At 39.8% G+C, this 24,367-nt stretch overlaps 1 long non-coding RNA gene and 2 pseudogenes across 3 annotated transcripts; 1 reads left to right on the forward strand and 2 right to left on the reverse strand.

Annotated features, from left to right (window-relative positions):
* Positions 1 to 1,124: 1,124 nt before the first annotated feature.
* On the reverse strand, positions 1,125 to 3,252 carry LOC122146629. 3 transcript variants are annotated; one of them, XR_006161171.1, is made up of 4 exons: positions 2,658 to 3,252; positions 1,836 to 1,922; positions 1,335 to 1,364; positions 1,125 to 1,261 (listed from the first exon to the last, which is right to left on the reverse strand). It is a non-coding gene; the product is annotated as an uncharacterized LOC122146629 (long non-coding RNA). The 3 variants fall into 3 exon arrangements; XR_006161169.1 differs by having other exon boundaries at positions 1,125 to 1,364; XR_006161170.1 differs by having other exon boundaries at positions 1,128 to 1,261; positions 1,335 to 1,922.
* Positions 3,253 to 5,422: 2,170 nt separating this feature from the next.
* LOC122133905 lies at positions 5,423 to 6,952 on the forward strand (annotated as a pseudogene).
* Positions 6,953 to 8,083: 1,131 nt separating this feature from the next.
* The window catches only part of LOC109076884, a 31,129-nt pseudogene continuing 14,845 nt past the window's right edge, over positions 8,084 to 24,367 (reverse strand).

Raw genomic sequence — 24,367 nt, forward strand, 5'->3', positions numbered from 1 at the left:
TAGTACAAATAAAGCACTTTTTGGTTTACCTGCATGTCACGTGTCATCTAACCAACATCTGTTTAAAGAGTGAACTAATTCATTATTAATCACAGCTGATATGACGACAAAACACTGAAACAGCATGTAGAGTTAAATAAGTTATAAAAATCATAAAATGCTCAGCTGAAATGTGACTGAGATTATCACTTGTTTTATGCTGAAAAGTCATTATTTTTAAATTAAAATGAACAAAACACATCTAAACCAGTGTTTAAGTTTAACACACGCTGAAAAGAATCAGTTTTGAAAAACTGTGATTCAATCCTGAAATGCCAGTGAGTTTTTACATGTTCTCCAAGTACTGTAAGTGATTTTAAGCTATTAAATAAATCATTTAAAATTAAAAAAGATTCAATTAAATGCATGAGAGTTGTTTAATAATTATTTAAATGGATTCAAGCTCAAAGGGGTTTGCCTGATGAAAAGGTCTGATTAGAACAGACACACGTGAGCTTTAGATACTGTCAGAATGAAATATGATTAATTAATTTACTTCCAAATCAGTGTTTCTTCACACACACACACACACACAGCCTCTGCTGAAGCGCACGCACGCGAGGACGCTTGAGAAACAGAGCAGATGACAGGAAGACACACAAACTCTACGTGTCTCGATGCATGTGCCGGGGTTCAGGTTCAGGATGCACTGGTGCAGGTCTCTGCAAGAAGAACACGACCAAACCACAGCCAGGAGACAGAACTCATTCTGAGAAACCAGCGCTGAAGGACAGCGCCACCTGCTGGAACAGCTTCATCAGCGCGTGAAGAAATCTCACAGAGAGAAAAGCCTTTTCACTTCATTTAATACACACAAGCAAAACCCCAGCCAGTGTGTGTTTTTTTTAGAGAGAGAGAGTGAGTGTGTGTGTGTGTGTGTGTGTGTGTGTGTGTGTGTGTGTGTGTGAGAGAGAGAGAGAGAGTGTGTGTGTGTGTGTGTGTGTGTGTGTGTGTGGTGAGAGAGAGAGAGTGTGTGTGTGTGTGTGTGTGTGTGTGTGTGTGTGTGTGTGTCAGAGAGAGAGAGTGTGTGTGTGTGTGTGTCTGTCTGTGTGTCTGTCTGTGTGAGAGAGAGAGTGTGTGTGTGTGTGTGTGTGTGTGTGTGTGTGTGTGAGAGAGAGAGAGAGAGTGACTGAATGTGTGTGAGTGTGTGTGAGAGTGTGTGTGTGTGTGTTCTCACCTCCTAGCCAGAGAGCCGGTCTTGGATCTCCTGACTGATCCAGACCTGAAGAAACAGAAGTTCTGCATCAACACACACACACACACACACACACAGGTGAGGCGCAGCAGCATGTTACCTGCTCCTGGGAGCCGAGCCGGATCTGGACCTGAACCAAGCACAGGAACAATCACTCTTCAACTGCAGTCTGTCATTTTACTTCATATTGTTTTTATTAATATCTTGAATTAGTTTTCATGTTTTCATGTTAATTTTAGTTAAAGTTTTTGTAATTGTATTATTTTTTTAATATGTCTATATTGTTTTGTTTTTTTGTTGTTATTTTTAGTACAAGCTGAACTAAGAAATGTTGCCTTGGCAACTAGCAGAAATAAAGTTTTTTTTTTTTTAGTTAACATTGTATTTCACGTGATGACTTCTGTATGGTTTTAGTGAACTATAACATCTCTGAACTGCATGCAGCAAACACCCGACGAGCATCACACTCATGAAGATCATCAGAAGCGGTGTTCTGTGGATTGGACAAAACTTAAAGAAAGATCATGATTTAATGTGTCGTCACATTCAGAAACATGTCAGAACACCACTCAAGTACACACTCACACAGACACACACACACCTTCTCCCTCTGCTGCGGCTGCGAGAGCGCCCAGATCTCCTCCCTCTGGACCGAGACCGAGACCGAGACCGAGAGTGGGAGCGAGACCTGTCCGAGTCCAGAGGAGACGAGTGGACGGAGGGGACAGAGGAGAGAGACGCGTGTCAGTGTCACAGAGTGACCCTCAGGCTCTGACCTAACTCAACTAAACACTCACATTACAGTTTAACATTACAGCTACAGTACAGAACAGAACAGGGCTGGACCATATAACAGCGCTTCAACCGCACGACTCTGACGCACACGGACCATTCAATACACCACCGGGTTATTAAAGATAACTAAAACTACAACCATAAACATTCTCATTACTCAAAATACAATAAAAAACATTAACAGAAATAAAATTATATATATCATTTTTTACAAAAACTGTAAAAGTATCTCAACGATATCAAAACAACACTCAAAAAACGTTACAAAAGTTTCAGTAAAAATATCTTTCCGTTTATTATTTTGCATTGTTACATTGTTTAAAAAAAGGGTAAAAGATTTCAATTAATTTACGCTATAATTATTATCTAAATAAATATTTTACGTTTTGCAATAAAAATTTGAATGCATCTGGCAACGACGATTGGTCAAAATGATGTCTCTGATTAAAAAGTGATTATTTAGCAATATCTACCCGAAGTCCACAAACATGACGGAGTGTTATATTGCCCAGCCCTGGAACTCTCCACAGCATCCAACAGATATTAAAAACAGCATTAAAGACTACGACTGCTTTGAGTTCAGGCAATGATAAACACAGAGACACATTAAGTGGTACTTGAAATAAACCTTGCAACTTTGCAGGTCGACCCTCCTTGGAACCGAGGTTTCAGGTTAGACGATCTAGAAGTATCTATCATCAGCCGAGCTCTCTCTTGGGTTTCTAACGATGACCGCACTGGCAGCCGAATCGCTTGAGTGAGACTTGATAGAAGTGTGCGAGGTCTCCATGCTCTCGTTATCAAAAGCCAAGGCACGAATCGCTAGCCGAATTTACTCGGATTGGATCTCTCATCTGGTTCGGGTTGGGGGAGGGGCTACGAATAGTTAAGTAGCAGTGGGAGGAGCCTCAGCGAAGGGGTGTGGCTGCTCGTGCCCCGGTCATATGGGATTTGCTAGATGCCTCATGAAATCGTAAAGGATCGTGACTCTCTGAATCAAACGATGAAACCTGAAAGGTTTTGACCAGGTCAGTCATTACATCAAATCCCAAAGAACATTGGAGAAAACATCAGTGCAGAGAACAACAAAACACCCCCCGTTAACCCGCAAATCCAACAAACAAACAGGAAGTCAAGCAGACAGAGAGAGAGAGAGAGAGAGAGAACAACATCACAGGAAACAGCAGATGATCAGCAGAGGTATTGATCAGAGACAGCGTCGGTCAGCCGCACCTCGGCGTCTCTGGGATCTTCAAACTCCACGAAGGCGAATCCCGGCGGGTTGCGAGCGATCCACAGCGTCCTCAGCGGCCCGTAATAACTGAACGCCCGCTCCAGCTCCCCCTTCCCCGCCCCACTGCCCAGGTTACCCACGTACACCTTCGTCTCTGAGAGAGGAGAGAACATCTCATCTGTCTCTACAGGTTACTGTGTTTCACCACGGGACAGAAGAGAGGATCCTGCTGCTACAACTCACATCACATGATGCACACTCAGGATTTATATCATATGTTACTCAGGAGTCTCTTCTGCTCATCAAAGCTGCATTTATTTTAAAAAAAATACGATCAGAATGATTTTTAATGTTTTTTACACGAGTCTCTTCTACTCATCAAAGCTGCAGTTTATTTGATCAAAAATACAGGAAAAATTATAATATTGTGAAATATTATTATAATGTAAAACAGCTGTTTTCTATGTGAATCTCTGTTAAAGTGTAATGTATTTCTGTGATGTGCAGCTGTATTTTCAGCATCATTACTCCAGTCTTCAGTGTCACATGATCTTCAGAAATCATTCTAATATGATGATTTATTATCAGTTCTGAAAATGTTGTGCTGCTTCGAGAGTCAGATTTGATTCTTTTTTCAGGGTTCTTTGATGAATAAAAAAGTTAAAAAGAACAGCATTTATTTAAAATATAATCTTTTCTAACAATATATACACTAGAGTTCAAAAGTTTGGGGTCAGGAAATCTTTATACTATTGTTTTTTTTAAAAGAAATTCAAACTTTTATTCAGCAAGGATGTGTTAAATTAAGAAGTGATAGCAAAGATTTACATTGTTAGAAAAGATTTATATTTTAAATAAATGCTCTTCTTTTTAACTTTTTATTCATCAAAGAATCCTGAAAAAAAGTATCAGTTTCCAAAACAATATTAAGCAGCACAACTGTTGATAATTCTGATAATAAATCATCATATTAGAATGATTTCTGAAGATCATGTGACACTGAAGACTGGAGTAATGATGCTGAAAATACAGCTGCACATCACAGAAAATACATTATATTTTAAAGGATATTAAAGTAGAATTATTATTTTATTTCTTTAAAAAACATGACAAGTCTTACTGATCCCAAACTTTTGACCGGCAAATAAATGCAGCCTGTGATGAGCAGAAGACACTCCTTTAAAAACATTACTGACCCAGACTCTTGTCCTGCAGTGTGTATGCAGGTATATAGTATTTTTTTTTCAGCTTTTATTTCAAATTTAGTTCATATTTGTAAAATATTGTTATGTGCTTTTATCATTTATTATTATTATTAATTTTAACTATTTCTATCTAGCTTTAATATATTTTGTTATTTTATTTCTTTAACCTTAAAAGTCAGTTGCCAAGGCAACTTTTTTTAAGTTAACATGTATATTTGTTTTTTCAGCATTATTTAAATTAAAAATGTGATTTTTTTAAAATAGTTTTCGTTAAAAGCAACGTTGATGTTTAGTGCGTACTACAGCACGACATATTTTTACACTTTAATGAAAATATAAAACTTAACTCTTTTAAGCAGCTACACGTGTATCTGACTAAAACTATCAAAACTAATTTAATTTATGAAACACAGAGCAAAACTGTAATAAAAGACCTAAACATCATAATTAATGAGTTATAACCCAACAAACTAATCCTTTAACATACAAATACACATCATCTGCATCTAAACTATCTACGTTATGATTATGATTATTATTAATTATGCGGATTATTATTATTATTAGCCAGTGTTAGGGTTAGCGGTTAGCAGCTCGTGCTAAACACATCACAGCTCTACAGTAACGAGCCGCGTTTCACACACGAGCTGAAACAGGAGATTTTGTGATATTTTCTTGGTTTATCAGACTCACCGCCTCCGTGTCGCCCGGAGCGCGACATAATGAAGACCGGAGTGAAAGAAATCCCGACAGAAACAAACAGCCGCCTGTCAACGGACGACTGAAAACTACAATTCCCATAATGCTCCTGTTCCGAGCTCTGACTGCGCGCTTATTCTAAATAACTTATTTTGCTTTGTCAGGCTTATTTTGCGTTATATATATATATCCCGTACACTCTATATGTTTAATAAAAATATTTACATATTATAAAAGAAAATCTCTGACCCAGCCAACCACATGAAGCCACACGTGACCTCGTGACGCGGAACGGTTCGCGCTGAAGATGAAGTCGCGGATGTATTATCGGTGATCGGTTCTCCGTCGAGATGCAGTGGAGCGCCGGGAGTCCTCGGTACTGGCATGAGTTCGTCAATCACGAGGTCTGTGTCACGACTGCAGATCAGCAGCGCTTCGAGGGACGCGTGTTCACCGTGGACCCCGTTTCCGCCAGGTAACGTAAACATCATCAAACATGACCTCAGCGCTTATTATCACTCACATAAAACACCAGAGAAGCGGCCGAAGAATCGCAACACGAGTTCTGTTTTGTTTGCGTTTTTTTTTGTTTATCATTAGACTAATCATTCGGAGGTTTGAATCATTAGACGACTCATTCAGGGGTTTGACATCATTAGAACGAATCATTCAGGGGTTTGAAATCATTAGACGAATCATTCAGGGGTTTTGAATAATTATGAATCATTAGACGAATCATTCAGGGGTTTGAATCATGAGGCGAATCATTCAGGGGTTTGAATCATTATGAATCATTAGACGAATCATTCAGGGGTTTGAATCATGAGGCGAATCATTCAGGGGTTTGAATCATGAGGCGAATCATTCAGGGGTTTGAATCATTAGACGAATCATTCAGGGGTTTGAACTCATTAGACGAAATCAGTCAGGGGTTTTGAATCAATTAGACGAATCCTTCAGGGGTTTGAATCAATTAGACGAATCATTCAGGGGTTTGAATCATGAGGCGAATCATTCAGGGGGGGTTGAAATCATTATTAATCATTAGAACGAATCATTCAGGGGTTTGAATCATTAGGAATTATAAGGTGAATCATTTGCGTTTTAAATCATTAGGTGAATCATTCAGGGGTTTGAATCATGAGGTGAATCATCTGATGTTTCTGCTCTTGGTCGGCTGCAGTGTGGTGCTGCTGAGCGTCCAGGAGAGCGAGCGTCCGTCGGTGAGGGTGATTCTGGGTCACGCGGTGACCGATGTCCAGATCCTCAGGAGAGGAACGGAGGAAACGGTTTCAGGCGTCAGATTGAAGAGCGTCCTCCTGCCGGGACCGAGCGCAGAGTCTCTCAGCGCGGAGGAACTTGAAGTCTCGGAGGGAGAGTGTGCGTCTGTGGCTGGAGCAGAACCGGGTCCCGGTGACTGAAGACGGGGAGGTTCTGCCGGTGTGGCGAACGCTCTCTGGACCTATCAGCGCCCCCTAACAGGCCTGCAGACTGCAGCAGCGCCAACGAGATCATCCTGTCTCGCGTCCAGAGTCTCGTGGAGAGCAGGCCCGGAGGCAGAAGCACCTCCGTGAGTCTTCCTTCAGCCGACGACGAGGAGACTCTCCAGAATGAGCGTGCTCCCCTGCTCTGGATCAGACGTCGCTTCTGTGTTAGTGTCTGTGATGTTTATCAAGCTCTCGATTCATGTAACATTCTGAGTCGCTGGATGTTTGTGTTTCAAATGTTATAATAATGTTTCCTGATTCATAAACCAAGGCTATGCTCACAATGGAAGAGAAATGAATCTTTTTGAAACTGAATCATTTGCAAAACGATTCACTTTTTTCAAAGCACTGGACGTCAGAATGATGTGAATGCAGAGAAAACTCAGCACAAACATACATAAAAACACCCTCTTACAAACCCACTGCGTATCTTATTGAAATGTAATCTATGACATGCAATCACCAAATCATCAAATACTATTAAATATGAAGTGTCTGGATGTGTTATTAATTTCTAGAGTTTGGTTAATCAGACAGACTAAAGTTTTCCTTTCATTATGGCATGTGTCCATTACAAAGTGTAACAAACTGATCTGAGATCAGGCAGAAAGCATACAGACTCGGTCATGGTTCACAGAGATCTAGCGCTGAAACATTGAATGATGCTGACTCTCTCTCGTATAAAGCGCTACAGAAACACACGTGACGTCACGGCTGGCGTTTGGCATACAGTGGTAGAAACACTTTATTCCCTTGTTTTAAGCGGCGATCGTTTCATCTTACATACTTATTGGCAAAACAAGAAATGATTTGAGGGAAAATCAGAGTTCAAAAGCACATAGAGGATGACAATCACGCGCGTGTTTCTTGAAGGTTTCTCCCAGTAACCTCTTTGGTGTGAGGGTACCTTAAGCTCACGAGCGAGTCTGAAATGATCCAGAGAAGCTGCTCTGTTGAGTCTGTCATCCAGCAGTGTGTGTGTGTGTGTGTGTGTGTGTGTGTGTGTTCAGGAGGAGAGCCAGCCGTGGAGCGTGGGACAAAACAGCTACACAGAAGACAAAAACATACAAAGTTCCTGACGTCTGGGATCTGCACTTTATGGAAACACAATCATCGTCTCAGAAGGACGTGTTTAAAGGGACAGTTCGCCCAAAATTACAATTCTGCTATTATTCACCCTCCCTCCAGTTGTTCCAAACCTGCTTGAGTTTCTCTATTCTTCTGAACACAAAACACATCTTTTTAAGAATGTTGCTAAACAAAGAGTTGGCGGTAGCCATTGACTTTAATAGGTTGGGAAAAAACACCATGGGAGTGAATGGGTACCCGTCAGCTGTCTGGTTAGCAGCATGTGCGCTCCGCAGAAGACAGACACTGGTGCAGGTTTGTAAAAAGCTGAAGGGAGAGGGAAACACCGGCAGGAACCCTCGTCTCTCTGTAAGGGTTCAGTCTCCAGCACTGTCTGTCAGACTCAGAGTGCTCTCCAGCAGCGGCGGGCCGTCCCGGGGGACCGACTCTCTCTTGTAGGTCTTGGGAGGGAGTTTGGGGAATGGGGATGGGTTGTGTAGGTGCTGTGGCGCGGGGGGGGGACGGGCGGCAGCGGTGGATACCGGTGCTCCCGGCGGCGGCGGCGGCTCACAGTCCAGAGCGGGGGGGGGTGTTTTGCGTCGGGCCAGCGGCGGGCGATGGGAGTTCTGTGTGGGGGTGGGGGCTGAAGGGCGACGGGGGGAAGAAGGTCTGGCTGGGCTCGGAGCGGCGGGGCACAGTGGAGGCGGGCTGCATGGCAGGTGCAGCGGGAGCTGGAGAACACGTCTGGCGTTTCGCACCGGCTCCCGCGGCCGCGCAGGGTGGGGGGGCTCTCGCGGCTGTCCGTCAGGCGAGTAACCGGGGCGAGTACAACTTTGGTGGTGGGCTGACGGGGGGGATCGCCGGAGGACTGTCCAGGTGCTGTCGACCATCATCTGAAACACACCGTGCTTGAATAACATCACTGTCTAGAAAAACCACATGCAGATTATTTCAACAATTAAAACAGAGCTCGTTCAGCTAATGACAAACATTTCATGATTTCCCCCTTTTCTTATACTCTATTATATCTATATATCTCACAGGATACAACATTAAAAAGGTAATATTTTAAAATATTAAATAGTTTATTTATTTATAATTCAGACCTTTTTTCTTTTAAGAATGCTGTGTTTCTTCTCTTTTTTTTCCAGCCTGGAATTAAAAAATAAAAATGGTAAATGTGACGTTTTATTTCATAATTCACAGTATTGCAAGAGGATTGCACACAAAAAAAGTCACAATCGCAAGATAAAAATCACAAATTAACTTTTTTATAGTATATTTTATTTTGATGTAAAAAAAAAAAAAAAAAAAAAAAAAATATATATATATATATATATTATATATATATTATATATATAATATTTTTTTTTTTTTTTTAATAAAATAAATATATATAAACAAAGTTTAATTGTGATTTTTCTTATCTTGCGATTTTTTATTATAATTTCATTATACTTTTTTATTATATTTTATTTTTATTAAAAAAAAAAAAAAAAAAAAAATATATATATATATATAATATATATATATAATATAATATATAGTTTTTTTTAACTTTGCCTAAGGCCGAAACAGGCTTTCATATTTTACACATCATGCTCACCACAAGTGTGAAATAATTATTCTCAAATATTACTATATATACAATATATATATTCTATATATACAAAAAATAAGCAAACCCCACACTCATATATGTATATAGATGTGTTTTTTTGCACAACTATTTGGTAATGCACATTTATATAATACTCTTGTAAAGATTTCCCACTTGTTGTGATATGTTTTTTTTTTACCTTTTCAAATTTGGTGCTAAGATTTAGTTTAGTTAAAATTGTTTATATGTATTGGCCACTTATTGTTGCCACCCCACCCGTGTATGAATCTATTATTATTTGCAATATGTTTTTATCATGCGGCGTGATGTTTCTGGCGTCCAGAGGCTGGAGATGAGCTGGTTCTGGGCAGTCATGGCCTGTTAAAGCAGCTTTTATATAAAACTCAGATCTAAAACACTGAAGGTAAGGATGGGTTCGGCACCTTGGAGGGCGAGGACTCGGCGGTACGCATTGTGCAGATTCGGGCGCCGCCGGAGGGGCGGGAATGGGCGGAGGACCGGGAGGGCTCGTCGTTCCGGGAGGAAACTCATCACGAGGACACTGAAGAAGATCCTGAGACACACACACAACACACACACATGCTGATGACATCACCTACAGCCATGACGCGGGACAAGTAGTCCGCGATCGCTGGGAAAACACGCGTCCATGATCAACACACGCGCCTGACACTGCCAGGAGGAGGCGATTCAGACGTGGGACAACAGTTAAAACACAACGGCCACAGACGGCATGATGAAGAGCGAGAGAGTACGAGAGATACCAGAGTACTGACGTGGACCGGGGGTCGAGAGACCGAGCCTGAATATAGTGTGTCAACTGTCTGCTTTCAGACGACAACCGAGAGAACACACAGAGAAGACTGTGCCAGACTGATCTGGAAACAGCACTCATGTGAGCGCACAATCAATACTGACCTGTCTGGTCGCCCTAGGCTCCCGAACAATGGAAGACGGGGAGGGTCTGAAACAGTCATTTTCACTATTAGAATTAATTCAGAAATTATATACTGCTGTCCAAACTAACTGCACTAAAATTATTTAATAACAATAATCATCTACGGCCAAAACGTTTGGAATCATTTAGATTTTTTTTTACTGTTTTGTCTCTTCTTGCTCAGCAAGTCTGCATTTATTTGATCAAAAATACAGGAAAAAATTATGAAATATTATTAGAATGTAAAACAGCTGTTTCCTATGTGAATATCTGTTTTTTTTTTTTAAAGTGTAATTTATTTCTGTGATGTGCAGCTGTATTTTCAGCCTCATTTACTCCAGTCTTCAGTGTCACATGATCTTCAGAAATCATTCTAATATGATGATTTGAAACTACTCAATAAGGTAATAAAGAAATAAAGAAATTAACGCTTTTATTCATCAAGGACGCATTAAATTGATGAAAAGTGGCAGTAAAGACAGTTATATTGTTATAAAAGATTTCTATTTCCAAATTTCTATTTCAAATAAATGCTGTTCTTCTGAACTTTCTGTTCATCTGTGAATCCTGAAAAATAAAATGCATCACAGTTTCACACAAAATTATTTTGGCAGCACAACTGTGTTCAACATTGATAATAATCAGAAATGTTTCTTGAGCAGCAAATCATCATATTAGAATGATTTCTGAAGATCATATGATGTGTGTGTGTGTATCTGTGTGTGAGAAAGAGAGAGAGAGAGTGTGTGTGTGTGCGTGTGTGTGTGTGTGAGAGAGAGAGATAGGAGAGAATGAGGAGAGAGAGAGTGTGTTGTTGTGTGTGTGTTGTCTCTGTTTGAGTGTGTGTGTGTTGTGTCTCTGGGTGAGGTGGTGTGTTGTGTGTGTGTGTCTCTCTGTGTGTGTGTGTGTGTGTGATTGTGAGTGTGTGTGTGTGAGTGCGTGTGGTGTTTATATTCGAACTGGAGTGGAAGGGGCTGGAGGGGGGGCCCCCCCCCCCCCCGGCTGTGGTCGCAGTCGAAGACCGCCTGCAGATCTCGGTGGAAGCTGGATGCGGTGGAAGGCTGTGGAGGCGTCAGTGGAGTGCGGGGAGAGTTGGGTGCTTAGAAGCGGCGCGGCTCCCGTCTCGCTGTCTGGGATGCGGCTGTAGCTGATCTTTCGTGGCTCGTTCTGCAGCGGCGTCGGGTGCCGCATGTTTTCCCTGCCGGCACGGTTGGAACGGGGCGAACACCCGGGACGACTTCAGAGGACAGCTGGTACTTCTTTCGGGCTGTGGAGAGGAAACCAGAAGGAGGAAAAATCTCGACTATCTATTCTATTCTATCTATCTATGTCATATGATATATATATCAGTTAGGGACCACCACATTTCACTAAAAGCTCAGTCTTCATTTAAACACAGAGTTTCAAATGCGACAAAAAAGCTTTCAAAATAAGGACAAACACCCTGGAAATCTAGATAGTCATTATAATATTTATTTTATTTTTGTTTTTGTTTTTTACCCCGCAATATTTAAAAAAAAAACCAGGATTCTCATGATCTTGGAAAACCTTGATAAATACGAATTTTAAAATTGTGATTTCTTGACATGGAAGAGTCACGGAAATGAATAAAACCTTACATTTTATACAAATTTTAAATGATAAAAATGTAAACCTGTCATCATGAATATTGCGATTTTTCTAGTTATATCGGCGCTAAAAAACAATATATTCTTAGTAGAAATTAATAATATCGTGAGATTTGTAAACAAAATGTAAACATTATAGTAATAATACCCTAAAAAACTGGAAAAATCATGTTAATTTCAGTGGCAATAAAAAAAAGGTTTTAAATCCGGAACGAAAATTCCATTTATTCAAATTAAATGGAATAGGAATTTACTTTCCATTTCTTTTCTATTTTTTTGTTAAGAAATAGTTGTATATTGTAAATTATTTAAATATTTAAATTATGTAAAAATAATAATAAATATAAATAACACTAATGTAAAAAAATGTCAAAATAATTAGTGTTTAAAGTAGTTTAAATTTTAATAAGTAGTTAAAATAATTATTTTTAATTCTATCATCGTCACTTCTAGATTCTGTAAATTCTGTAAACGAGCAGCTTTCTCATACAGCAGGAGCATGCAGGAAATATTCACCGTGAGTGCTTAGCTCAGAACAGAACGTTTGAGGCTTCTGTAAGTCCGCCTGTGTGAGGTTTGGGGCTTTTCACTGTTACAACAAACTGAATCAGGATAGTTGTAAATCGGCACAATTCTGGTTCAGAACCTTAAGCACTTAACACGCTCTGGAGTGCGTTGTGTAACTGTACGTGTGCGTTCAGCGCGAGGCAGACTTACGAATCGAGGGCAGCGTGCGAGGTTACGCGGCCGATCCTCCAGAGATTTGTTAAACAGTATAGTCGGCAAAACTCCTTTTCTCCGTATGTCATCCATCGGGTTAGGTTCTCAAAGAACTTCTGCAGCCATCAACAGGCATTAAAATGAACGGTTCTTCTAGTTATTAGTTCCTTGCCATGTCTCTGTGTTTCTGACCTGTATGTCGTTTTCCACACGTAAGCAGTACGGCTGGTTCTGGTACTGCTGGATTTCTCCGGTTATTTCCGCCACTTTCCGCCGTTTGCTGAAGTTGATCAGTTCCTTGCCATGTCTCTTCAGGAAGTCTGGATTTCCCTCCTCAGTTTTCAGAATATTTGTTAAATAAATCCCTAAAATGAGCAGATCACAATCAAACACACAGTCAGTGCCATCAGAAACCAAAATAGGTAATAAAATAATGAAAAAGGTAATAGCGACTTTTTATCTCATTTTATCTCATGATTCAGACTTTGTTTCTCGCAAATTTACATTTACATTTTTTTTTTTTTAAATTGCGAGTTTATATCTCACAAATCTTTTTCTTTTTTTTCAGACTGTAAGTCTGAATTGTAAGATAAAAGTGTCACAATTACTTTTTTTAAATTCCAAGCTGGAAACAAAGAAAACTGAATTCTGAGGAGAAGAGTCAGAATTGCGAAATATAAACAAAATTTTAACATTTGATAATTTGTATATTTGAAACCAAATTTAACATTGTTTGTAATTTTGAATTTGTATATTTGAAAAAAAGATATTAATTTGTAATTTTGAGGAATAATGTCAGGATTGCAAGACATAAACAGAATTGAGAGATTTAAATTTAGAATTGTAAGATATAAATTCACAGTTGTGAAAAAAAAAGTCTGTCTTGCTAAATGTAAACTCAGAATTCAGAGAGAAAAAAAGCATGAATTGCAAGATATAAATTTGTAAATTTGAGGAAAGAAGTCAGAATTGCAGAGATAAAAAATAAATAATAAATAAGTCCATCTTGCGAAAGGTAAAATAATTTAGAAAAAAAAAGTCTGAATTGCGAGATAAAAACTCAGAAATCAGAATTTTTCCCCCGACACAATTTTTAGAATTGTGTGGAAAAAAAATTCTGATTTGTGAGATAATTTTTTTTTAATTCCATGGCAACAACTTCAAAAAACATGTGCTTCTTTAGAAAGCACATGTGTAAAAAGGACGACGTACCAAAGAAGGGCACACAGGGGGGGTTGATGGACCTGAGTTTAGCCAGATATTTCTTATAATGATCTTCACTGAGTTCATGAGCTTCCTCCAGAATCTTCCTCTGTCTGCTCGGGATTTGCTGAAATACAATCACATGCAGGACGAGTTACACGTTGAACTGTAACAGCTCTAGTACTAGTGAAGAGCAACTAATCCAACAGTGCTAGTTAAAGCTCATGTAAACGCGCTCACCTCGAAGGTGTGGTCGAGTCTGTAGACGGGCGACGAGTTCATGGCGCTCACAATTTTTTTTTTTTTTTAAGTTTTTTTTTAATTTTTTTTTTTTTTTCAGTTTTTTTTTTTTATTGAGCTCCTGAAAGACCTGCAGGATCTCGATGATGCGCGATATGACGGCCACACGCTCCTCCACGTTCTCCGCTTCTACGATGCACCTGAGAAACACGAGAAACCCTTAGAAACCAGCACATATGTGAGTGATGCGGCTCTGAATGAAACACACGAGAGCGTACTTCTCGAACCACAGCGTGAGGTTGGTGGTGTGGCGGATCATTCGCAGCAGGTTCGGGGAGTTGATCTCCTTGTCTTCTTTAGTCCAAACGCTGCCCACCAGCTCTGACGGCTGAACCGCCCTGCAGAAGGTCAAAGTTCACAGTTATATTCATGTTTCTGTGTAAAACACTTAGAACAGTAGGTTCCACCTCAAAAGGATGATTTAGACACTAATGCAATTAATACATATTCATTACTTAAAGCAAGACACTAGGAGAATATGGTGTAGATATAACCATGCTTCCACAGTTGATTAATCACAGTAAATTAGGACTACTGTTTTATAAACTACCTGAAAAATTATGTTATATGCCATAATTTGCATACATTTCCATAAAATAAATCTAAAAACTGGATAAAGCCTGGTTCAAAATTCTTGCATAAAATTCTTGCGAAACATTAATTTTTACCATGTTAATGAAATGTTATTAAAAAAAACTAAAAAGATAAAATAACAAACCAATCAATCCCCAAAAAAAAAAACAATACAGAAATAAATAAAACAATAAAAAATTCTAAGTTTCTTTAATTTAATCTCTCTTTAAGAATGTGGACTGAGATTGAAATCTACAGATGCACATAGATAAAGTGCAATAAAATAAACACTTAAATGTGTATTTGGGATGTATTATTTCCACTGGACATGGTATGGAAATGAATTTGAAGCAAAACAGACAAAATCTCAAAATTGACCAGTGTCAAAACACTTCCAATCTGTATCTTTAAAGAGATTTTTTTTCCAATTCAGCAGCACTTACATACACCACAATTTACAGTCTTATTCCTTTCTATATTCTAAAGGTTTTTACTGAGGGGATTTTGGATTTCTTGTTTTATCACATCATAAATCAGAAAATACCCTCAACAGACACGAAACATATACATTTACACCATGTTTTAGGACTTAAATATTATACAAAACTCAGGAAAAATATTTATATACAAACCTCTCAGTTAAAACCTCCAGAATATAGAGAGGAATAAAACTGCTAAGTTTGGTGTCTGTAAGTGCTGCTGAAGTGGAGGAGAAAACTTTTTGAGCAAAAGGCCTTTAAAAGGTATGTATTGTAACTGAAGTCTATAGACACAAATAGATGGATGTTTTCAACCTAAATTTACAAATGACCAGTGAATGAAAAAACTATGGTTTTGCCTTAACTCATGTAAGAGCTTGAACACAAATACAAGCTTTACTCATGATGGCAGACGTCTACTGTAATTGTACTGTAACATGTTTCCTGTTTGTTCAGAAATACTGAGAGACGATCGTCTGTGGAAACTGACAGCAGCACAGCGAAATGAAGTGAAAATCACTCAGAATGCTCCTTTAGTCAGGAGCCGAGGTGTTTTGAGTATGGGGTTTGGTTCAATGTTTTGGGAGACAAGTGCACAGAATGGCCTCATGGGAAACGGAGCTGAGGGGGTGACCTTGGGTACGACACTCACTGCCTGTTCCCACAGAGGTGAAGGGAAGTGTGTGTGTGTGTGTGTGTCACAGCTGGACACTCTATTGTGTTAAACTGCCCCATTTTCTGAGCATACAGTTGCCAACAGAGCAGAAAACAAAAATACAAACAGGAAATCCAGCCTTTTCCCTTGTAAAGAAAAAAACAACAACAATAAAATACTAAACTAACACAAAACTAGCAGAAATGAACGTTTAGGCCAGTGCATTTCTTCATTTTGACTCATCAAGCACTTGACTGAAAAATCATGTGTACATGAGCTGCATACAGCTGTGTAACATTATAAATGTATTTACATGATTTGATTTAAATAATCATTTTTCAAAATGCATTTATTTAAATTGCTTGGAATCAGCGAAAATCTGTTCACTGGGAAAACAATTACATTTATTCAGTTTAAAAGTATAAACTTGGTAAAATATGACTATGTGGAACAAGCAATATTCAATGAGAGCAAATGTATGAGATTGACATAAACTGGATTTATTGATGATACATATATAAACCTGGTTACTGTATATTTTAAAACACATTCAGTTTATTAGTACCATTACAGCAATCTGACCTGTTTAATTATGCATGACTGTAATACACAATAACCAGTTTTATATGTTTATGTAAATAGGTTTATATATAAATGCATTGAAAATATGATTATTTAAATAAAATCAAATGGATAAATAGTTAATAATAAACTACACAATAAGTGCAGAAATCTGTTTTCTTCATGTATGACTGACAAATATACATCACATTAAGTATGCATATTTTGCCAGTTTTTGTTTACATTCAAACTGTATGTTCCAAATGGATGGAAATTTTAGATGCAATTTAAATACATAAATCTTAAACCTAAATATTTTTTGAGTGGAGTGCATATTGTGTGTGGGGATCATTTTATGGTGCATTTGTGGTCGCCGTCTGTTTATATGGAAATGAGCAGCGTGAACATTCAGCTAAATATCTCCACTAAAGAAAAACAGGGTTGGATTGAAATGAGGGAGAGTAAATGGTGAACAGAAGTCGGAGGTCACAGGCTAAGGCTCACACCTGTAGAAGTCGGACTCCAGCAGTGTGAGCTGTCGGGCGATCTCGATGGGGTGAAGGGTCATGAGGTCAAACTGATCCGTCTGTCCCGCTTTACACAGGTGCCACTCGATGGACGGCGGCGAGCTCTCGAACGTGATGTTGTGACTGGGGCCGTTGGCTTGAGCCTGTTTCTTCCTCTGGATGATCTTCGTGATGGACTCCACCCACTTCCTCATGGCCTTACCTGCAGACAGGTGACAGGACCGATGTAAGACACAGAACCGAGCGGAGATCAGATTTATGCAGAAGAGCTCCTGTAACCAGCCAGCACCCATAGTGAAATCTCTTAAAATCTAGCGCATCATTTTCCCTTTTAGAAATAATGATGGACAGAAAAATGATGGGAATAAGGTTGGAATACAGTTACATCATGCCTGGTTAGGACACTATGACATTTGTTATATTTTTTCACAAATTTCATGTTTTCCGTTTTTATTTTTCTGGATTCTGTTTAATGATTAGCATTTCTAATCAATTTAATTCATATTTATCATTTAATTCTATAAAAAAAAATCCCGAAATTCTGTTTTCTGTTTAAATTTTTCTGGATTCCATTTTTATGGTTTAACTGAATTTTAGTTATCAAAAAGAAACTGAATTCATAAAACGTTTTACTATATTAACAATAACAGTTCCCTAAGAAATATTCTATTTTTGTTTCTAAATGATGCTAATCAAATTGATAAATAAAATATTAACAATTTAAAATAATTATTGCTGTCAATCGATTAAAATAAAAAAAATTAACTGATTAATCCCACCTAACATTAAAGTTTTTAACTATACGTTTATATTGCAATAATACTGTAAAAATTAATCTCCTGTGTTAACACGTTCATTTTGACAGCACTAAAAATAATATTTAAAAATGTTTTAAATGAAATCAAAAGAGTTTGAAACAAAAAATGGTGAAACCGTGTGATATTCCATAAAAACAATATTTTAATAAACTGAATTATTATTATTACTTTTAGAAGTACATTCTAGTTTATAATTATAGTATACTGTAGTTCTCTTCAGATCGTGATTTTATTCAGTGTACACCTCTACTTTTGATTTATTAATCTAACTTTTGCCAAATTCTGTGACATTCTCTATTATAGAGTAAATATGATTTTTGTGACTGGATTTTACTGAAAGGCCCTACACATATTTTGAAGACATTTCCATTGTTTTATCATCTTTGATGATGATTATGGAGATAAAAGTATATTTGTGTTCGTACCTCTGACCATGCCGATAAACTCCTCCAGCTGCCGCAGCAACTGAGCGTCTCTCTCAAAGTCATAGAAATGATGCTCGACCCAGTGCCTGCACACATTCAACACCCTGCAGACACACAGAGACGCATGAGAGACAGCCGTATGATACAGTCCTGCTGTGTGTGTGTGTGTGTCCGAGTGAGAGAGTGGGAGTAAGTGAGAGTGCGAGTGTGTGTGAGTGTTAGAGTGGGAGTTTGCAAGTGTGTGAAATTGTGTGTGTCTGTGTGTTTGCAGTGAGTGAGTGTGTGTCAGTGAGCAAATGAGTGTGAGTGTGTGTGTGTGTGTAAGTGCAAGTGTCAATGTGTGCATGAGCAAATGAATGAGTGTGTGTGTGCAAGTGTGTGCAATTGTGTGAAATTGTGTAAGTGTGTGACTTAGTGAGTTAGTGCGTCAGGGTGAGAGTGTGAGTGAGTGTACGAGTTAGAACGAGTGTGCGAGTGGTGTGTGTGTGTGTTGTGAGGAGTGTGAAAGAGAGAGAGTGTGTGTGTGTGTGTGTGTGTGTGTGTGTGAATGTGTCAGTATGCAAGTGTCAGTTTGTGCATGAGTGTGCAAATGTAACCATGTGTGTGTGTTTTATGAATGACTTAGTGTGTGTGCATCAGTGTAAGTGTACGAATGTGTGAGTGTGAGGGTGCGTGAATGTGTGTCTCAGTGTGTGAGAGAGAATGTGTGTAAGTGTGAGAGTATGAGAGAGTGTGTGTAAGTGTGTGTGTGTGTGTGTGTGTGTCAGTGTGAGAGTGTGTGGTGTGGTGTGTGTGTGGGTTGTGTGTGTGTGTGTGTATATGTGTGTGTATGGGTTGTCAGTGTGAGAGTTGTGAGTGAGTATGTGTCTCAGTGTGTGTGTGTGTGTGTGAGAGAGTGTGTGTAAGTGTGTGTGGTTGTGTGTGGGATGCGGCGAGTGTGCAGCGAGTGTTCACGTGTTTTTTTGTGACATATTCAGGACACACACTCTGTATAAGATGTCATGGGGTATGTCACAGGTATTACAAGGAGAGGGTGACTTATGAGGACATAACCCAATGTCCCCATTTTTCAAAACACTGTATAAATCATACAGAATGAGTTTTTTTGAGAAAGTAAAAAATGCACCCAAGTTTCCTGTTAAGGGGTAGGGTTAGGTGAAGGGTTGGTGTAGGGCGATAGAATAAAGTCTTTGTTACAGTAGTTAAAAACCATTACGACTATGGGATGTCCCCACTTTTCCCAAAAACAAAACATGTGTGTGTGTGTGTGTGTGTGGTGTGTGTGTGTGTTGTATGTGTGTCAGTGTGTGTGTGAAGGAGAGGCTGTTTGTAAGTGTTGTGAGTGTGTGTGTGTCTCAGTGTGTGTGTGAGTGAGTGTGTGTACAGTGGTGTGTGTGTGTGTGTGTGTGTGTGCTATATATATATACTTGTGTTTGTCAGGGGAGAGGGAGTGATTGAGTGTGTGTCTCTTAGTTGTGTGTGAATGGGCGCGAGTGTGTGTGTAAGGTGTGTGTGTGGTGTGGTGTGTGTGTGTCAGCTGTGAGAGAGTATGAGTGAGCAGGGTGGTTGTCTCAGTGTGGTGTGTGTGTGTGTGTGTGTGTTGTGGGAGAGTATGAGTGGAGTGTGTGTCTCAGTGTGGTGCGTGTGTGTGAGAGTAGTCAATAGTAGTGAGGGTGTGTGTGGTCCAGTGTGTGTGTGTGTGTGTGTGTACCTCAGCTGTACAGCTGTCTGAACGAACTCTTTGCGGAAGCGTTTGAGTTCGGCGCTCACGCGGCTGGTCTCACGTTCTCCATGGCCATCTGATCCGCTTCCGTGGGTTTGGGTTCAGGAATATCAAACCCTGGAACACAAACGCAGGCAGACTGTATGGAGAGCTGTTTCCATGCATAGACAATAACTTCACAGCAGGAGCAAAGATTTTCATCACGCCCAAACAGCCAACCTATAAATAACACAGCTGATTGTTGGCCTGAGCCCGGTTTTCGATTTGAATCATTGTATTTTAAACAAAAACAAACTGTAATTGATCACATTACAGTGAATAATCAACTAAACCCATAAAAAACTTCTTTCTGCATCATTAGGATTAATAAAACATTAACTGAAAAAGACAAATTTCTAAAAATAATTTAAGAGTGCAATGACATGGGCCATTAGCAGTGTGTTCTATGGCTGTCAGCATTCTGTCCTGCGGTGCTGGCTGGGGTGAATGTGATGAGTCGACCTCCTCCATGAGCAGATCCAGCATCTCATGGGAGAGTTACCCCAGAACGATCGTGTACTGGTCAGAAACGTCTCTGACGAAATCGATCTGAAACAAAAAAACGCTTTTTATCCAACACAACTATTTCCTTCAATTCACAGTCCACATGAACACAGCCCTGGGGGAAGGTGTGAAAAATACGTAATTTCCAAATTTAAGTCAATTTTATACCAGAGTCCTATATATTAAAACAAACACCACACACACAAACAAATTAACGTCGAGGTGTAATTCTTTTCAAATTAACGAGGTAATACATATAATACCCCCTTTACCCACTAACCCAGAAACGAGACCGCAGCATTTTGTGACTTCCCCACAGGACAAATGTCAACTGATTTTTTCCCAAATTTCATATCCATCACATATATCACTATACCACTTCACACACAGAAAGCAGTTTTAAAAAAAAATGAAACTTTTCTGGTGCTATTAGTTCTGCGGGGCTCTATATTACTGAAAATAAACCTGCGGGGACGGGGGGGAATCTCGGGTGTAGCGGACGCGGGAACACAGCCCATCAGCAAGAACGCCAGAGTGGACCCGCTGAAAATCGGAAAAAAAAACACACCATTCACACAACACACCAGCTATATCACACTTTCCACACGGGTAGACTCCATGATCCGCCATCATCACAAATATACTATAGTAGTGTTCACACACAAAAAAAAAAATGACCATGGAATTATAGTCAGAACTGTATTATTGGTTTTACTGTAAGACATACAATATATTATCTATTACATAGAATACTGTGAAACATCCTGTACTCTATGAATTATGTAAATCATCATATATGTGTGTGTGTGTTATATATACTATATATGTCCCCTGATGGTATAACGACCGCTCTGGTCTATTAGATAGCTCTCGTTTAACATTCATTACTGTTCTGAGATTAATAGTTCCTGCCTTCCATCGAGCTCATAGAGATTGGGGTCAATGCGTGATCAGCTGTGTTAGATGTTTATCCCGAACACTACAGCACACACACACACAACTGGTTCTGTTCTGACTCGACTCGACACAATCACCACCCCACACGTCCAACACTCACTCTCGCTTATTCTACCCACAACACCCACCCACGTCACACCACACAACACACACACCAACCACACACCACTCACACTCTCTCACCCAACACACATCCAAAACAGGCACATTCCACACACTCGAGTCTGACAGAGAGAACGCGGCACACCACACACCACTCACACACACACACACTCACTCTCTCACACACAAACACACACACATCTCTCACACAACTCAATCTCTCGTGCGGTCACTCCACTAACGACCACTATCTCTCTCATCCACCCGCTCTCTCTCGCTCATCACTGTGTTGACACAGGACACACCTTTTCTCTCTCGACACACACATCACACACAACACACACCACACACACACACACTCGATCACACACTCTATCTCACACAACACACACACACCACACACCCACTCTCTCACACCAACACACACACACACACACACACCACACAACTCTCTATCTAACACACACACCCACACAACACACCACATATTCTTCACAACACTCTCTCTCACCACTCTTCTCACACTACACACACACACACACACTCTCTGCTCACACACAAACACACACATCACACACACAACTCTCTCACAACACACAAACACACACACACACACACACTACACACTCTCTCCAAACACACACACACTACCTCACACACTCTCTCAACACACTCTCATCTCACACTCTATCACACACAACACACAAACACACTCTCTCACCCACACACACACACACCACACACATGACACACACACACACAACACTCTCTCACCCACTCTCTCAGAGCACTCTGGGCACTTCACACTCTCTCACACACACACACACACACACAACATTACTCCTCTCACACACACACACACACACACACACACTCTCTCTCTCTCTCTCACACACACACACACCACTCACACTCACACACAACACACTCTCTCTCTCTCACACACTATCTCTCTCTCACACACAACAAACACACACACCACACACCCACAGAATGGGACAACTGACAGTAAACACAGCTGAACTTGTTTCAGAACAGTGCTTTGTTTTTCTCTCTTAGCAGCTGTAGCAGTGTTATCATTTTTTTTTTAGCAATGACAAAGCAGGTCAGTGCACTGTGACAGTCCAGCAGCGAGTGCTGTACAGAACTGCTGAGGAGGCCGAGCAGGAGCGCGTGACGAGGCTTCAGCCGGACGGACCCGAGCCTGCTGCTGCTGTTGTGAAATACATCAGTAATGCGCATTAGCGCCGGCCGGAGAACAGCCTGAAACTACACACAGAACCAGACCGAACCGACCCGAGCGACCGAATCCACACCGAGCACTCGTCTGGCCACACTCACCCTCTCTAGAAAGATCTAGATGTTTTTGTTGTTTGGCAGTAATCTTTACAACAAGCGTTTCAACTGGTATACATTAGGTATTAACGCATTAAAGCACAATACAATATAATTCATAGGTTACTTTTCTTATATAAGACTTATTAGCCTTTGTTGTGCTTAGTTCATTAAAAAACATAGGTGCATTCACACTGAACTGCAATAATGTAAAGATCAGGGTCATTATAATTAAACTAAACCATACACATTGCGGTTACTGCTAAAGTGAAAATAACATTAACTAAAAAACAAAAAAAAAAAAAAAAAAAAAAAAAAAGCTTTTAATTCAGCTAGTTTCCAAGGTAACACATCTGATTTTAATTTAGTTTAACTTCATTTACTCAAATAACTAGAACTAAAAATGACAAAAACACAACAAAAAGTCGTAAAAACTTAACTAAAATTCGAAGAAATGAAAACAAAAAAATTATAATATAAAAACTATTACATCTATTTTAAAGATAAAAAGACTTCAAAAAGAAATACAAAGCCCCTCAATTATAGTAAAAGTAACACTCTAAAAGATACAACTTTTGACTTATTTTAAAGTAGAAATGAACATGAACAATACAGTATTTATTAATCTTAGTTAAAGTATTGTTCGAAGTATAGTTCGTTGACGTTTATGAGGAAACATGCATTTAAGTGTGTGTTGTGACCTTATTTTAAAGCGTTTTGTCTGATGAGAATCCTTAAAAATACCTTAATGACAGGCTGAATTTACAGTATACTTACTGTATGATCAAACAGTCTCTTTGTCAGCGACGGCGCCGTTAATGATCAAAAAATACAGTAAAAAATGTTGTAAATATTATTAGCGTTTAAAAGCAGCGGTTTTCGGTGGAATCTCTGTTAAACTGTAATGTATTTTCTGTGATTTTCCGCATAATTACTGCAAGTAGTCAGGTCAACATGATCCCTGGTCACTCACCGGCGTATGTGGAAGGTCAGCGCTCGATGAGCTCACAGCACCGTTCGGCTTTGATGATGTGGAATGCCGGATTTGGATACGGACGTTCCTCGAACACGAGTTCTCTCGGAGTCGGGCTGAGCGAAGCGGTACCACCTCGGCCCGGGGAGGCCGGATCTCTACTCCTTCCCATCTGCAGGCATGGACGTGTCCAGCATGCGCTCCAGCGTGGGAGCGGTTTGCAGCGAGATCAGCGCCGCAATCCAAGCCGTTCTCTCCTCCGCAGATTTCGCAGCGAACACCCGTGTTCCCGTCCTTCAGGATGAGTCTCGAAGGCGTGCCGGTTACTCGCCCTCCTTATCGTCCTTGTCGTTGTCTGGGCCTGTTCGAGAACACGCGAGCGTTCAGAACATTTAGATTACTTGTGAAATGGGATGTTTTGCCATGCTTGTCGATTGAATGTGTTGATTTGGGCGATTAATTATGGAAAAAAAACACATTAAAATACTTAATGCATTCAGGTAGGCACCACACCGACCTGTCGCATCTTAATGACTGACCGAAGAATCAATGTTTTAGAATGAAT

This window comes from Cyprinus carpio, chromosome A11 (genome assembly GCF_018340385.1).
Source record: "Cyprinus carpio isolate SPL01 chromosome A11, ASM1834038v1, whole genome shotgun sequence".
Taxonomy (NCBI): Eukaryota; Metazoa; Chordata; class Actinopteri; order Cypriniformes; family Cyprinidae; genus Cyprinus; species Cyprinus carpio.